Raw genomic sequence first — 17,632 nt, 5'->3', positions numbered from 1 at the left:
TTTTTTAAAGGGTGACTCGTGTGTAAAGTTACGGGGGGCTTTCTATACTACTTTTATCCTGGAAGCTAAAAGTTGTGATTTTAAATGTATTACAGTTCCTACTTGCATATTAATTGAATATTCTTTCCATTATTTGGATAGTTGAGAACTGGCCTATTGTCTCAAGAGTTGGGCTCAAAAGAGTGATCATATTAAACCTTTCTTAAGTTTTGTATATCTCCTATGTATAATACATTTGCACCTATGCACTAATGGGCTGAAGTCCCATCCCAGAGAAATCAATGGTAAAACTCCTATTGACTTCAGGGGCAGGTGGGCGGGTGGGCAGAGGGTGGCGGGTAGGATATTGCCCTGGTATGTATAACTCATATATATAAGGACTCTCACTTGTTATGGATCCAAACTTGCTGTTCATCCAAAGCTCCTGTCAGGGCTCCTTCCCCACTCTGAACTCTAGGGTACAGATGTGGGGACCCGCATGAAAGACCCCCTAAGCTTATTCTTACCAGCTTAGGTTAAAAACTTCCCCAAGGTACAAACTTTGCCTTGTCCTTGAACAGCATGCTGTCACCACCAAGCGTTTTGGAGGGACAAAGGACAGGGAAAGAGACCACTTGGAGACGTCTTCCTCCAAAATATCCCCCCAAGCCCTACACACCCCCTTTCCTGGGGAGGCTTGAGAATAATATCCTAACCAATTTGTTACAAAATCATCAAAGACCCAAACCCCTGGATCTTGGAACAAAGGAAAAATCAGACAGGTTCTTAAAAGAAGGATTTTATTAAAAAAAATGAAAGGTAAAACCCATTTTTGTAAAATCAGGATAGAAAATACTTGACAGGGTATTCAGATTCAAAACAAAGAGGATCCCCCTCTGGGCAAGACCTTAAAGTTACAGAAAACAGGAATAAACCTTCCTCTTAACACAGGGAAAATTCACATAAAACAAAAGATAAACTAATCCGCCTTGCCTGGCTTACCTCTACTGGTTGCAATATTGGAGACTTGGATTAGGATGGGTTGGAGAAGATGGATTTCTGTCTGGCCTCTCTCAGTCCCAAGAGAGAACGACACGTAAACAAAGAGCAAAAACAAAAGCCTTCGCCCCACCCCCCAAGATTTAAAAGTAACTTGTCCCCTTATTGGTCCTTTGGGTCAGGTGCCAGCCAGGTTAGCTGAGCTTCTTAACCCTTCACAGGTAATAGGATGTTGTCTCTGGCCAGGAGGGATTTTATAGCACTGTATACAGAAAGGTGGTTACCCTTCCCTTTATATTTATGACAGCTCTCCATAAAATAATTTCACCAGAGAGCAACATTAATGACCAAGTCTTAATTGTGTGGTCTCATCAGTGGTTTATATGTTATCCATTAAATCTCAGCTTCAATGCCATTCTAGTTGTCATGGATCATCAGAGTAATAAGGAAGGAAACATTGAAATATAGCAATAAAAATTTTAACAACAACAAAAAGTTTGAGCCAGGAGATAGGGTAAACATTACAGGATACTTCCGTTTTTAGAGGTTGTAGTAAATTTTAAGGAGACAGGATGAACATGTTTTTTTAGTGACTAGCTGGACACTTTCACTAACACTAGACCAATTGTTAAAAAGAGTATAAAATTTCAGTGGCTAGTCAATGAATGCCAGCATTTCTTCTGTGCACATTTTCAATTGATAGTTGAGCTGATTTCCTGTTCTGTAATGTTAGTGTGCAACATTATGGCCCTTTTGTTGGCCCTATTCAATGTGTTTGTAGTGATATAGCTCCAAAACCCTTCATCTTCACAACTGGGGAAATTCTATTAAGAGCAATGAAACTGCAATGTTCCCTAATTAAAAAATGTGCAAAAATATCATTTACAAGTTGTGGCTCTGAGGCTCTGATGACTTCATAATCCTCAACGCACATGGGTTTTATTGTGCTAAGTCACTGATGTTAGTTTGCTTCAAATGGCCTGCACTACTTAGGTTTAATTGTTTCTGTTTCCCATACATTCTCTCCCAGCCTTTTTCTGTTCTCCCCTGGCCCTTGCAAAGGTATCTGTCAGATCATAAAGACCTTGCTCCTTTCCCATTGTAACTCCAGATATTTCATCAAAGTGTCTGTCCAGGTCTCTGATTTACCTCCCCAGGTATCTCTCTCAGTTTCTGCCACCCACCTTCAACATACACAGCCAGACCTATTTAAGTCTAGCCTATTTCCATTTTTCCCAATTTCATCTAAATCTCTGCAAATAAAGTCTAAAATTAAGTTTACCGACAGTGAATTAAGAGCAGAATATTCACCAGTGAGACGAGGGTAGATTTCAATTATAGATAGGTTGAAGAGATGTTGTTTGGCTCTGAATCTAGATTAGGTTTGGACTAGGATTTGGGAACCCAATTTGAGAGTAAGGTTCTGAAAATAGGCTATGAATACTGAAAATGAAGGAGAAAGAAGCTTCACATGCCTACATTTTCTCATAACCGCCTTTTATGAATAATGTTTGCGGTGTTGTTATAGTTGTGTTGGCCCCAGGATATTAGAGAGACAAGGTGGGTGAGGTAATATCTTTTATTGGACCAACTTCAGTTGGAAAAAGAGACATGCTTTTGAGCTACACAGAGCTGTTCTAAGAAGACCTTTCTCAGTTCCCATTCTAAGAGCTCTGTGTAGCTTGAAAGCTTGTCTCTTTCTCCAACTGAAGTTAGTGCAATAAAAGATATATACCTCACCCACCTAGTCTCTTTTCTGAATAATGTGCTTTTCAAACATCCTGTTGCTTCATTTTAAATACTGTTAAATACCATGAGCCTGACTGTGATCCCACAGTGATGTAAATCAGGAGTAACTCCACTGAAGTCAGTGAAATAACACAGGAGTAAAAGTGGTGTAAACAAGATCAGAATCAGGCCCAGTGGCCACAGACATTATTCAGCAAATCTTTCATTGACCTCTATCTTTAAATGGTTATACATGGGAGAATTAAATGTTTGAAATAGGAAATTTGTCTGCATAATGGCTACCGATTGGTCTCTCTATTTCCAAAGAGGACTCAATTCTGATCTCAGTTATACCATTTTATGGTGTAATTGAGATTAGAATCTATTTCCAATTTTGTGTAATTCAGGATTTGAACAATAGTTGTCTGTTCTGTAAAACATGTATTTCTTTATATGGTTTTCTTTTCACCAAGAATGTCTTCAATAGGTTGTTTTTCCTGCAATGAAATACCCAGACTAAAAATAAACTAGACACCATTTCCAAGTAGCCCATGAAAGGAATACAGTATCTTGATGAAAGCATATTACCATTAATCTTAGCTCTTCATTAACCATCACGTTAAATTGCAATGTGCTCCTGACCACTGGTGTGGAAAGTTAATGTTTGGAGGAGTTCAAGCTGGAGTGTGTACTGGGTGTAGCTAAGATGTAGTAATAGCTGTAATCATACACATTACCTCAAAAGCAATCCAATAAAGCCTATGAGCATGTTTAGTCTCAAGGAATAGAATCATAGAATATCAGGGTTGGAAGGGACCTCAGGAGATCATCTAGTCCAACCCCCTGTTCAAAGCAGGACCAATCCCCAATTTTTGCCCCAGATTCCTAAATGGCCCCTTCAAGGATTGCACAAACTGTTCACAAATAGACATGGGCTGAAGAGTCAGCATTCAGAACTGGATCAGGATTAGGTTTACTTTACGATTTAGGTTCAAGAATAAGCTACGTGATCTTGGGAAACGCACTTAAATGCTCTGTATTACAGTTTTCCTAGCTACAACATGGAAATGATGATGGTGCGACAGTACCCACCTTCGTAAAGTATTTTGAACTCTACGAATGACAAGTGCTATTTATATGTAAACTCCAGAGCCAGAGGCTTAGAGGGATAGAATTTTCTGTTTCCCTCACAGGAGAAAGCTAGCTCTGGAAGGCTTAATTTATATATGATAATTTTACTCCAGTGCATTTCTTCCCAGCGTTTTATGTTGTATTGTTTGGAATTTGGTTATGTTCTGCATTTGGAAATTATATTAAATGATGCATGTAAGTGTGTCATGTAAGGGGGGAAAGAAATTATGAGGTAATATTTTAGGTAAAGTGGATCACCCTGAGCTAAAGGTAATGGACTTTTGGTACAGAGCTCAAAATTTAAGGTGGGAAGCAGAGCTGAAGGACCTGGTGAAAGACTAGGGATTCTGTTCAGGTGTCTTGCAGTGCTCTAGGTTTTCCTATCTAGGGTTTTAGTCCCTGTTCAAGGTAGGCTGTAGCACTTGACCAGCAGTAGTAGAACAGATTCTGTAGCAGTAGCCCAGATTTAATGATCAATAAGGTGAACTTGACTCTGTGGCACCAGACTAGCAGCAGTGGAGCACACTTGACTCGACAGGACAGACCCCTATTAGTAAAGGGGACTCAACAATGGGACCAGAGTTGTGAAGCAGAAATAAGCAGAGGGAAGGGAGAGCCTCCTCCTAGCAACTACTTGGCCACCACTGCATCCAATTGGGTTCCTGAATGATGTTTAGGTGAGTGGAGGCCGACCCTTAACCAGTGGGGAAATTAACTAAGACTGTAGGGGTGGCCATACCCCATGTAAACTATTTTGGTTTTGCCAATTTTATTTTTTATTCATATATGGAAGTACTGTTCTCCCAAATAACCTATTTTATCATTTCATTTTAAAATGACTCTGGTGTTCTGGGGAGTGGGGGAAAAAGCACCAGGAAAGGTGACCAGGGAGGTTAAATTTTAATTTCCCAGAGTCAGAGGTGGGAGTGAGGATCTAGCTGGGGGTTTGAGATGTATGTGTTGTTTATTTTAGAAAGGGTTCGCTAAACTTTTTGAATTTAGACCTCGCTGCTGATACTGACACTTGGCAGAAAGGTAACATACATGCGATTATTTCCCTTCCCTACAAGTCAGCAAAAATCTTCTTCTCAGAGAAAAGATGGTGAATTTTTGTTTACAATATGTGTGAAATCTGAAGTAGAAGGTAGGATTAGAAAATAGTAACTATACCTACAAAAGAACTGAATTATTTTTTTCTCAAACTTTCCAGAATAATTTACCTTTAATAGTAATTTACATGCTTGGAAACTTTCATCTTAAACACGGAAATAAAAATGTTCTAATGAAAGTTAAATTGCATTCTTAACTATAGCATTTGCTGCCATGAAGGTTACAGTTAAAACGTCTGCCTGTTTATACTGCACCATCTGGTTGGCTTGCTTACACTCACTTTATTTTTTATTGTGTGTTGTTATTAATGAGACTTTATATGTTATTATTTTAGTGGCTGATTTTTCGCTTTATAAAGGGAAGAGATTGCTCCTGGGCGAAATTTCATTTTATTTTAACAAATGAGTGAAACCTCCTCAAGACAGGTCCTTCTTATCTCAATATCACTCTGATATAGAATCATGGAATCATAGAATCATAGAATATCAGGGTTGGAAGGGACCCCTGAAGGTCATCTAGTCCAACCCCCTGCTCGAAGCAGGACCAATTCCCAGTTAAATCATCCCAGCCAGGGCTTTGTCAAGCCTGACCTTAAAAACCTCTAAGGAAGGAGATTCTACCACCTCCCTAGGTAACGCATTCCAGTGTTTCACCACCCTCTTAGTGAAAAAGTTTTTCCGAATATCCAATCTAAACCTCCCCCACTGCAACTTGAGACCATTACTCCTCGTTCTGTCATCTGCTACCATTGAGAACAGTCTAGAGCCATCCTCTTTGGAACCCCCTTTCAGGTAGTTGAAAGCAGCTATCAAATCCCCCCTCATTCTTCTCTTCTGCAGGCTAAACAATCCCAGCTCCCTCAGCCTCTCCTCATAAGTCATGTGTTCTAGACCCCTAATCATTTTTGTTGCCCTTCGCTGGACTCTCTCTAATTTATCCACATCCTTCTTGTAGTGTGGGGCCCAAAACTGGACACAGTACTCCAGATGAGGCCTCACCAATGTCGAATAGAGGGGAACGATCACGTCCCTCGATCTGCTCGCTATGCCCCTACTTATACATCCCAAAATGCCATTGGCCTTCTTGGCAACAAGGGCACACTGCTGACTCATATCCAGCTTCTCGTCCACTGTCACCCCTAGGTCCTTTTCCGCAGAACTGCTGCCTAGCCATTCGGTCCCTAGTCTGTAGCGGTGCATTGGATTCTTCCATCCTAAGTGCAGGACCCTGCACTTATCCTTATTGAACCTCATCAGATTTCTTTTGGCCCAATCCTCCAATTTGTCTAGGTCCTTCTGTATCCTATCCCTCCCCTCCAGCGTATCTACCACTCCTCCCAGTTTAGTATCATCCACAAATTTGCTGAGAGTGCAATCCACACCATCCTCCAGATCATTTATGAAGATATTGAACAAAACCGGCCCCAGGACCGACCCTTGGGGCACTCCACTTGATACCGGCTGCCAACTAGACATGGAGCCATTGATCACTACCCGTTGAGCCCGACAATCTAGCCAGCTTTCTACCCACCTCATAGTGCATTCATCCAGCCTATACTTCCTTAACTTGCTGACAAGAATACTGTGGGAGACCGTGTCAAAAGCTTTGCTAAAGTCAAGAAACAATACATCCACTGCTTTCCCTTCATCCACAGAACCAGTAATCTCATCATAAAAGGCAATTAGATTAGTCAGGCATGACCTTCCCTTGGTGAATCCATGCTGGCTGTTCCTGATCACTTTCCTCTCATGCAAGTGCTTCAGGATTGATTCTTTGAGGACCTGCTCCATGATTTTTCCAGGGACTGAGGTGAGGCTGACTGGCCTGTTGTTCCCTGGATCCTCCTTCTTCCCTTTTTTAAAGATTGGCACTACATTAGCCTTTTTCCAGTCATCCGGGACTTCCCCCGTTCGCCACGAGTTTTCAAAGTACATCTTTATACTTTATCTTTGTACATATCTGAGTACATGAGTTAGGAGACTTTGTGATTCAGCAGTTTCATAGATTAGTCTTTCATTTTGAGAGACCTGAGACAGCAATTAGATTAAGTTAGGATGGCAACCTTACTAGACAAGGTTTTATCCATATTATGCAACCATTGTATAGTTTAGCATATAACAGAAAGAACCAGCTAAAATAGGTTGTTACCTGACCTCACTGCCAGCTATTATCTCTTCCTTGGTCCTGTTGGTACCACAGCCTTTGCAGCACAGCTCATGGGAAATGGGCCCCTTTGCTATGATGCTACAACAGCTGTGTTGCCATGGATACTGTAGTATCGACAGGACCTCAGGACCTCAGTGGCCTTAGTTCACTATAATTTAAGGATTACTAGGTTATAATGAAATAAGGCCATTTTATTTCTGAATGAGAGCATCCACAGGATGTGTTCGTTTAGCTAAAGCCTAATGCCCTGTCCACACTAGTAAGGGTTTGCATGTGTAGATAGAAAAGGAGTACTTGTAGCACCTTAGAGACTAACCAATTTATTTGAGCATGAGCTTTCGTGAGCTAAATTGGTTAGTCTCTAAGGTGCTACAAGTACTCCTTTTCTTTTTGCGAATACAGACTAACACGGCTGTTACTCTGAAATATGTGTAGATATACGAGCAAACCCTCCTAGTGGAGACACAGCTTACAGTATCAAGAGAGTGCTTTCACTTCTACAGTTTATACCAGATGCCTGAATGAAATAAGCTACAACAGCAAAAGGACTTTTTAGCAGATATAACTATCTATACTGGAGTTTTTCCAAGAATAGTTATGTTGGTTGGAGGGGGGCGTGATTTTTTTCACATTCCTAACCTGGACAGCTATGCCATCAAACTTTTAAGTGTAGACTAGGTCTAAGAGGTGGTCAGTTGAGGATACAATGACCTTTGATAGCTGCCTTTCAAATATTAACAACTCATCTTATAAACTGTATTTCAGTGTCTATTGAGTAAAGTGGTTTCTGATAGGCCATACTCAATGTTCATTGAGGAAGGTCATTTTTTGTCCGGCTGGGTAGAGTTTTCTAAAGCTGACTCTCACCCCCTCATCTCTGTTGGTTATTAAATATTACTTTATTTATTCAATCGGTCACATTGACATTGACATTACAGGTCAGGAATGGGGTGCACTGGTGAATCTGTTCAATCTAAACAGTATTATCTGCAAGTAATCTCGACGTTTGCTGCTATTCTAAACCATATTATGTGAACTAAAATTTATTCACAATCTTGGAGGAATCAGAGGAAGAAGTAAACTATTACAGATATCCTAATGTCACAGAAGCCAGTATAACAAAGATCTTCCTTATCCCATATTTAATATAAATTTTGATATAAACCTAAGGCCTCCTTCTTCTGTCAATAAATATGTGTGTGTGTGTGTGTATGTGTGTGTGTGTGTATATATATATATATATAGTGTACACACACACAATGTCAAAAAGTTCCTTGACATGTCACTTTCATTGGCCTAAAAAAGAATGAAAGACTTTTGTAGGATTATCCTGCTGAAAGGAATGGTTATAAGGAGCTAGTCCAGCTGCATAGTTCTCTGTTTCTGATGTAAGGCAGCTTGCACCTATACACTTCCTAAATCCAGAGAGGGATGTTAAAGGAAGAACTCATTGCTAGTCTCAAGGTCCTCCACACCAGGGCTCAAGTCACCCTGATGCCTGTTCCTGCTGCTCAGTGACTAGGTTTACCAACTGTAACTCCTATGTATCTGCTGTATTTTTAGATGATACTCAGCACTAGAGCTGAGTGAATAATACACAATGAATAATATATTCAACAAAGTTAGCATCTTTTTTTTGCTTGCAGAATGTCTATGCATAGATTGCAAATACTTTACGTTATTTTATTAGACTAATAGTACACATTTTTAACTATAGGGTGATTATGAATGGTTCTCTATTTGCTATTTGAAATGTGATAGTTGTTATTGGTCAAATAATCATATGGTATTGTTGTTGTTCCTCGATGGATAAGCATGTGTGTGATTTTGAAATTAACTTTTTATGAACGTTTGTGTTAGTAAAAGTCAACTACACAGAAGTAAATTCCAAAGCAAATTCACTTAAAAATTGGAGTGACTCTTAAGACACTATTTTTCTTATAACCTACTGCCATAATACCTATCACATCTGAGTACTCCACATTCATCTCTATAAGGCACTACACTAGTAAGTTTTATGTTTTGTTTGTAATCACCACCATAGACAACAGTTATCCTAGCAAAGTCATTCAAGTTAAGTACAGTAATAGTGAAAAGTAAGTTTTCTTCAGCATTCATCCCTTCAAACTTTGCCATTTGTTGGGAAACCTACTCTGAATTCCATCATAGAAACCACATGAGTAATAAATTGATTCATTTTAGACTGTAGCTCAAAGCTCAATAAAAATAAATAGAAAGTCTACAAGAAAGAACATTTAAAATAAGGAAATAAAAGAGTGGATAATTTCCTTGACATTCTGTACTTTAGATGCACTTTATCTTAATTTATATATACAATCATCACAGCCTCTTAAATGACTATTGTTCTCCCTGAATTTTTAGTACAATATGCATTTTGAGTCACGCACAAACAATTCGCAAAACAAATCACATACCTCCCATGGCAGCTAGTTGCTTTTAATGAATTGGACTTCACTGGTTTCCCACTGCAGAAAAAGAAAATCAGCCTTTCCTCAAGCACAGACTGATAATATAAAAATACATTGGGGAGGATTCTGAGCGTAGACTTAGACATGCATTAAAAAATTACAGACTTTCCTAGAGAAACAGAACAAATACATAAAAACTCGCTTTATAAAGGAAAAACAATCGGTCTGGCACAGACTACAGTGGATAGAATGAAGATGACTTTTTAACAAGTTAAACTCTCAGAAGGTCTGAACCTTTACTAAATCAGACAGCTAGCAGAACCATTAAATGCTTGGAGAAATTTTAACTCAAATTTGCTATTTCATGCGGAATGCTAGAATGGAATTTTCAGAGTTTTGCTACAGTCGGACTAATGGCATGAGCAGTCCCATTTTAATTTGTTTAATAACTGCACAGTGACTTAAAACTTGTTACTTCCTACTTGATTTCATATATTTAACACATTAAAAATGTAGGCCTTATGAAAGTTATTACTGTTCCTTCCTAGCTCTAAGTTTTAAAAGTAGGAAATAACCCTTCCATTGCTATTTCTTGGCAGAAATGTATAACTGTGTGTATGCTATTTCTTGGCAGAAATGTATAACTGTGTGTATGCGCATATGCATTACTAAGTATCTGTATATGTACGTGTGTACACTGTGTGCATAGAATTATAGAATATCAGGGTTGGAAGGGACCTCAGGAGGTCATCTAGTCCAACCCCCTGCTCAAAGCAGGACCAATCCCCAACTAAATTATCCCAGCCAGGGCTTTGTCAAGCCTGACCTTAAAAACCTCAAAGGAAGGAGATTCAACCACGTCCCTAGGTAACACATTCCAGTGCTTCACCACCTTCCCAGTGAAAAAGTTTTTCCTACTATCCAACTTAAACCTCCCACACTGCAACTTGAGACCATTACTCCTTGTTCTGTCAGTATGAATGGTGTGTGTATGTAGATGTATGTGAATGCATTGGACTCGGGAGAGGGAAGTATAACTAGATTATCAGTAGTGGGCCTGTCTTGTACTCTAATAATTGTACTACTGAAATGATTAATTTCTCCCCACACAGTCAGCATCTAGTTATCTCCAATGTTTTGAAACACTCTAAGGGTGTGATCCTGCAGGCTTTACTCAGGCATATCTCTCACTAATGTCAGTAAGAATTTTACTTAAGTAAGGATTGTGAAACTCGGCCTACAATGTGCAAGGATTGTTGGCCACATGCAGCTCACAGCATGTTGAATTGTGAGAAGGTTACATTTCCTCCCAAGGAAATTTCCTTTATAGGAGAAAGAAAAGGAGTACTTGTGGCACCTTAGAGACTAACAAATTTATTTGAGCATAAGCTTTCGTGAGCTACAGCTCACTTCATCGGATGCATTCAGTGGAAAATACAGTGGGGAGATTTATATACATAGAAAACATGAAACAATGGGTGTTACCATGCACACTGTAACAAGAGTGATCACTTAAGGTGAGCTATTACCAGCAGGAGAGTGTGTGTGTGTGTGGGGGGGGGGGTAGGGAGGAGAAACCTTTTGTAGTGATAATCAAGGTGGGCTGTTTCCAGCAGTTGACAAGAACGTCTGAGGAACAGTGAGTGGTGGGGGGCGGAATAAACGAGGGGAAATAGTTTTACTTTGTGTAATGACCCATCCACTCCCAGTCTCTATTCAAGCCTAAATTAATTGTATCCAGTTTGCAAAATAATTCCAATTCAGCAGTCTCCAGACCACACCACACGATCCATTGTCTACAGCCAAGCTCTACGATACAACTGCATTTGCTCCAACCCCTCAGACAGAGACAAACACCTACAAGATCTCTATCAAGCATTCTTACAACTACAATACCCACCTGCTGAAGTGAAGAAACAGATTGACAGAGCCAGAAGACTACCCAGAAGTCACCTACTACAGGACAGGCCCAACAAAGAAAATAACAGAACGCCACTAGCCATCACTTTCAGCCCCCACCTAAAGCCTCTCCAACGCATCATCAAGGATCTACAACCCATCACTCTCACAGATATTGGGAGACAGGCCAGTCCTTGCTTACAGACAGCCTCCCAACTTGAAGCAAATACTCACCAACAACCATACACCACACAACAGAACCACTAATCCCGTAACCTATCTTTGCAACAAAACCCATTGCCAACTGCGTCCACATATCTATTCAGGGGACACCATCATAGGGCCTAATCACATCAGCCACACTATCAGAGGCTCGTTCACCTGCACATCTACCAATGTGATATATGCCATCATGTGCCAGCAATGTCCCTCTGCGATGTACATTGGTCAAACTGGACAGTCTCTACGTAAAAGAATAAATGGACACAAATCAGACGTCAAGAATTATAACATTCAAAAACCAGTCGGAGAACACTTCAATCTCTTTGGTCACTCGATTACATACCTAAAAGCGGCAATTCTTCAACCAAAAAAAACTTCAAAAACAGATTCCAACGAGAGACTGCTGAATTGGAATTAATTTGCAAACTGGATACAATTAACTTAGGCTTGAATAGAGAGACTGGGAGTGGATGGGTCATTACACAAAGTAAAACTATTTCCCCTCATTTATTCTGCCCCCCACCACTCACTGTTCCTCAGACGTTCTTGTCAACTGCTGGAAATAGTCCACCTTGATTATCACTACAAAAGGTTTCTCCTCCCCCACCCGCCCGCCCCCCGCTCTCCTGCTGGTAATAGCTCACCTTAAGTGATCACTCTCGTTACAGCGTGTATGGTAACACCCATTGTTTCATGTTCTCTATGTATATAAATCTCCCCACCATATTTTCCACTGAATGCATCCGATGAAGTGAGCTGTAGCTCACGAAAGCTTATGCTCAAATAAATTTGTTAGTTTCTAAGGTGCCACAAGTACTCCTTTTCTTTTTGCGAATACAGACTCACATGGCTGCTACTCTGAAACCTTTATAGGAGATTAGTGCTTGCTCAGGGCCAGGCTGATGGTTTATTAGTGGCTTTAAATGCTACTGCTTAGGGGAATGACGTTCAGAATTAAACTCAATCCCTCACTCCTTGACTGGCAAGAATAAAAAGCACTGTAGAGGAAGCCGAACTGATAATCCTCTCTCTGATACCAGGACAAATGAGCTCCACTGAAGCTAATGGAGTTACACAGAACATGTAAAACCTGTGAGCAGAAATCCAAGTCCAGGGAACTCAGACCAAGGGCAGTGGGGAACAACTCTTTATGATATTTACACTTTGGCTGTGTGTACGCTAGCTTTTTTGCAAGAGTTTCCCACTTTTGCTAACATTGGTGCAGCTCCCATAGTGGTTCCCTCAGGTGCTCGCATTTTTAACCTCATACTGTCTTACTCCGCTTAAAGCATATTGAAACGATGTGGCAATGAATATCCTGGTAGCTGCAGAAGCCTTGACGACACTAGCTCTCCCAACATTGCTACCATTGGGGAATCAGAGCCGATAATAAAAAATGTTTTTTTGCAAACCCCTACTGTGGACAAGCCCTTGGGGCAGATCCATTGTGTGTACCTCTGCATGAACCACTATTCATAAAAGGTTCTGAGATGGTCATTGGGCTTTGCCCAACTGCTGCCTCTTAACTCGGACACACGTGCTCTGGGCCCAGCATCCCCAACCTCTCCTCCTCCAAAATTGTTATTTCAATTTAGATTGTTAGATATTAAAATACAACATATATGACCATATCATGTATTGTCCTATCCATCACTCAGCATATCTGACAAATTATCATGTCCCTTTATACAATGTTTGGCCAAATACTAAACTGAGACTCAGTAGATATACTATAGAAACTGCCTCTTCATGTCGTACTATTTCTTGCTCTTCTAATCTCTGTGTGCTTTCCCCAAGTAACTTTTTACCTTAGTTTTTCTTTATTCTGATACATTTTTCTTTCCTGAATTTAGATTGTCTATACTTTTGTAATGGCTTCTTACAAGTCTTTGAGGGGAAAGTAGTCACAACTTATCAAAGAGTCCAGCATCTGAGAAGTCATTTTCCTCCACTAGATCCCACAACTCAGATCTTAACACCTTTCTGTAGTCAGAGTCCTCTGTTGTCTCTGACAGAAGTTCAATAAAATTGTCTCTCTATCCACAATATTGAGAGTGTTCAACATTGTTGGAGCAGAGTGTTTTATACCTATAGCGACAGGTTTCAGAGTAACAGCCGTGTTAGTCTGTATTCGCAAAAAGAAAAGGAGTACTTGTGGCACCTTAGAGACTAACCAATTTATTTGAGCATGAAAGCTCATGCTCAAATAAATTGGTTAGTCTCTAAGGTGCCACAAGTACTCCTTTTCTTTATACCTATAGCTTATCTCTACTGAAAATCCTGAACTCTCCTTCCTGCCTTATTATATGCTAGGCCCTTTGCAAAAGATAATAGTACATTTTTTGTACATTGATAGACCGCTTCCACTCTTTTCAGCCAATTAATTTCTTTCATAATTACTGCACATTTCCTTTTTATATAAATGTATACAGTCTGACACCAAAAGGCTGAGGAACTATTACTACTCCATCTGGTATATCCACTTTTGCTGTAAATCTAAAAAAAGATTGGTTCCTTTCAATCCTTTTTCTCCTTCTTAGCCAAGTATTTTCTTACTTTAAAAGACTTCTCATGTTGTTAAACACCTCATTGCATCTCTGTTCATAATTACCAAAATCAAAGCTTTTATGCAGCCTAACAATGTAAACTTCTCTGTAGTACCTGTAGCCCCAATGTGGCAAACTGGATGATGATGGCAAGAGGAACAAAGATTGTTGCACTATTCCTTTGTTGAATTGCTCCATTTCATACAGCTCTTTCAACAAATGCGGGGGAGGTTGGTGAAATCTGAAAGAGGGAAAGCAAAAAGGTATCTAAATGCATGCTGGTGATCTATCTACAGCAGGAAGTATAAATTATACTGTGATTGACTCAAGACAGTGCAGGCAAGACTCCTACCTACCCAAAGCATCCTGCATTAAAAGAACATTTCCTTCCAAGTACTACTTCTCTATTTCATCCAGGTCCTTCCTTCTTCCTTCACCTTCTGTTTTCATGCTCCTTTTTCTGTCCAAAATTTTATGCCCTTACTTTAGTACTGTTTAAGCTAATATATCCCTTCATCCACTCAGTCACCGCCTGACCATATACCATACCCTGTCTTATTTAGGGCCAGTTTGTGCTTAGACTCATGCAGGGATGCTAGGGAAAGAGGGGTGAGAGAGAGTGCAGGAACCAGCCACAACTCATATCTTGAGCTACTAGCACACTAGGATCCAGGTACTCTAGTGACAACACTGGTACTATAACCGTTAGGGCTATGGCCTTGTTCTCCTGCCCCTGTCTCCACCAAGCTGGGCCAGAGTGAGGGGGAGTACATGTTACATCTTGCTGCTACTGTGTATTCTCCCTGAAACACTGTGCCAGCTTCTGATAAAAACTGTTTTCTACCTTCATCCTCTGTAACTGCCCTTATTTACCAGCTGCTTCTTATGTTAACGATGTTCCCTACTCTTTGTGCCATTAGCTCTCTGTTCTTGCCTCCCCTTTCACATTGATACAGTGAGTAGTTTGACAGGACTTACTATAAAGTCCTACCAGAACATGTCTTAGTGTTATCTCCTTTTAATATATACTTACAATGACTATGCAGGAAATATTGTAGAAATAAATTGCTTTCAACGTTTTGCTGTGGACACAGATACAATCATAAGGTAACGGGTACACAGAAATCTTCTTGCATGCTATTATCTAAAATACCTTGAAGAAGGGGTTAAAATTAGTCATAGGTGACAGCCATCATATTATCAGTGATCAAAATGAAAGTATGACAGTCATATCCTGCTCACTTTACTCACAACAGTAGTCCCACTGAAACCTATGGGACTAATAATGTGAACAAGGAAAGCAGGATTTGACTTAAATATGCTTCATTACAGAATAGAGAACTGTTATCCATAAAAATATAAATGCTTTGTGCTTCATTGCAGTAATACTGATTTTATTCCTGATATGTATCAGCATGAGCTCAGATATGTTATTTAGAAAAATAATTTTTTTAACAAACTGCCATTCAGCTCTCCTGGCTATAATGAGTTTATATTTGTCAAATGGTTTTACGTTTAAATGAAAAGTTCATGATAAACAACCTTTCTGAACTGCAGGATACACCATCCACGGGCTGGCATGACATTCATCTTTAGCAAATAGTTTGGGAGGTAATCTATGTGGATATGAAAATGAGCACATTATTTCACTATTAACAAGTACTGCCAAGTTGAAGAAGAGGAAATGTGAGAACACCTAAGATTGTGTTTTTCCTTACTAGTTATGATACAAGGAAACTTTAAAAAAAATGTTTTAACATTAAAACTATCAATCATTTGGTCTGAATAATGATTTGTGCAGTGATGCCTTGCAACATGTTTCTTTAGACCTTGTTTAATCGCAAAAACATTTATCGATTGCTTCACACTAAAGAAAATCCAAGCACAAAAGCAAAAGCTTTGGACCAAAGTCTGTTTTTTGTTGTTTTGTTTTGTCTGGCGGAGATACAAGAAGCCAAGAAGAGTTTCCCTAAATACTGTGAACATTGGACTGTGATGCAAGGTAGGTGAAAGAGGCAAGCTTTTGAGCTTACACAGAACTCATCTTCAGGTGTCTGTGTACGCTCAAAAACTTGTCTCTTTCCCCTACAGAAGTTAGTTCAATAAAAAATATTATTGTGACACTCTGTACCTCAGAGTAGCATCCTGGAACCCCCATATTCAACGCTATCATATAATTATATGTTTTGTACAAAGTATGCCTTGTGAGGTATCCCTTTACAAGGTATCACTTGATCTTTTGAACATTAATAGTCTGTTGGATTGTATGTGCTGTCATTATATGTGAGGTTAGGATGTACTGCTGTATATGTTACTGAAATGTGTTGCGAGAACACCCACAACCAGCCTTTCAGGTACAACAATGGAGTAGCCAGACAGTGGTTAATGGCTCATCAACACCCACCAAAGAAAGAATTCACAATCCCAGAGACTCTATGCAATGGGGACTTCTCAGAGAGAGCCCATATGCAATGGAGACTGACTCCCATGTCACAGCATAGATATTTCCAGCCAGCTTGAAGAAACTATAAAAGACGTGAAGTGACATCATCACTTGGCCTCTCTCCCTCCCCTCCACTCAACACCTGGAGGAATATCTGGAGGACAAAGACTTTCAATGGGGGGAGGGTGGTCCCAGGATGGAAAACAGTCCCACCCTGTCTATTGAGGATCTGTAACCTGTTTGTACCATCTGCCAGGGTGAGACACTGCTTGATTCAAATCCTGTTTAGTTTGTAGAACTTAGACTGCAAATTTATTTTTTTTCTTAAGTAACCAACTTTGATCTCTACACTTGCTCCCTATAATTGCCTAAAAATCTATCTTTATGTAGTTAATAAATCTGTTTTATATTTTACCTAAAAGTGTGTTTTGGTTGAAGTGCTTGGGGATCTCAGCTAAGTTTACAAGGCTAGTGTGTGTCCACTCCACATTGAGGAAGTGACAAACTGGATAATGAATTTACACTGGCCAGGCTTCTGACCAGAGCAAGACAGTACAGTTCTGGGGTGCAAGGCTGAGGAGCTGGGGGAATTGGCTGGAGTCTCTTTACTGAAGGTTCATGAATGGCTAGGAGAGCATTCATGTAACTCAGTTGGGTGCGTCCCTGCCTGTGCCTGTGGATGGCTATGCAAGTGCAGTGCCTGTCAGAGGCTTGGAGCTTGACATCAGCATCACAGTGAGAGGCAACCCAGGCTGGTAAGTTTGGGAGGGCTCAGCAGTACCTCAGTCCAGGCTGCACTCCAGGTACCCCATCACAATTATCTCACCCACCTTGTCTAATATCGTGGGACCAACATGGCTACAACAACACTGCAAACTACACAAGACAGATGCAGATACGTTTGAACTCAAACCTACAACTCTAACTCACATGAGTAATTCCACTGACTATTCACCCAAGTAAAGACTACAGGATCTCAC

At 40.1% G+C, this 17,632-nt stretch overlaps 1 long non-coding RNA gene across 1 annotated transcript; it reads right to left on the bottom strand.

Annotated features, from left to right (window-relative positions):
* Positions 1 to 6,492: 6,492 nt before the first annotated feature.
* On the bottom strand, positions 6,493 to 14,419 carry LOC142072853 (uncharacterized). Its single transcript, XR_012669456.1, has 3 exons — positions 14,325 to 14,419; positions 9,549 to 9,599; positions 6,493 to 6,974 (listed from the first exon to the last, which is right to left on the bottom strand). It is a non-coding gene; the product is annotated as an uncharacterized LOC142072853 (long non-coding RNA).
* Positions 14,420 to 17,632: the final 3,213 nt, after the last annotated feature.

The sequence above is a fragment of the Caretta caretta genome, chromosome 7, assembly GCF_965140235.1.
Source record: "Caretta caretta isolate rCarCar2 chromosome 7, rCarCar1.hap1, whole genome shotgun sequence".
NCBI classification, from domain to species: Eukaryota; Metazoa; Chordata; order Testudines; family Cheloniidae; genus Caretta; species Caretta caretta.
Note: the sequence above shows the minus strand (reverse complement) of the source record. Positions and strands in the feature narration are given on the sequence as shown.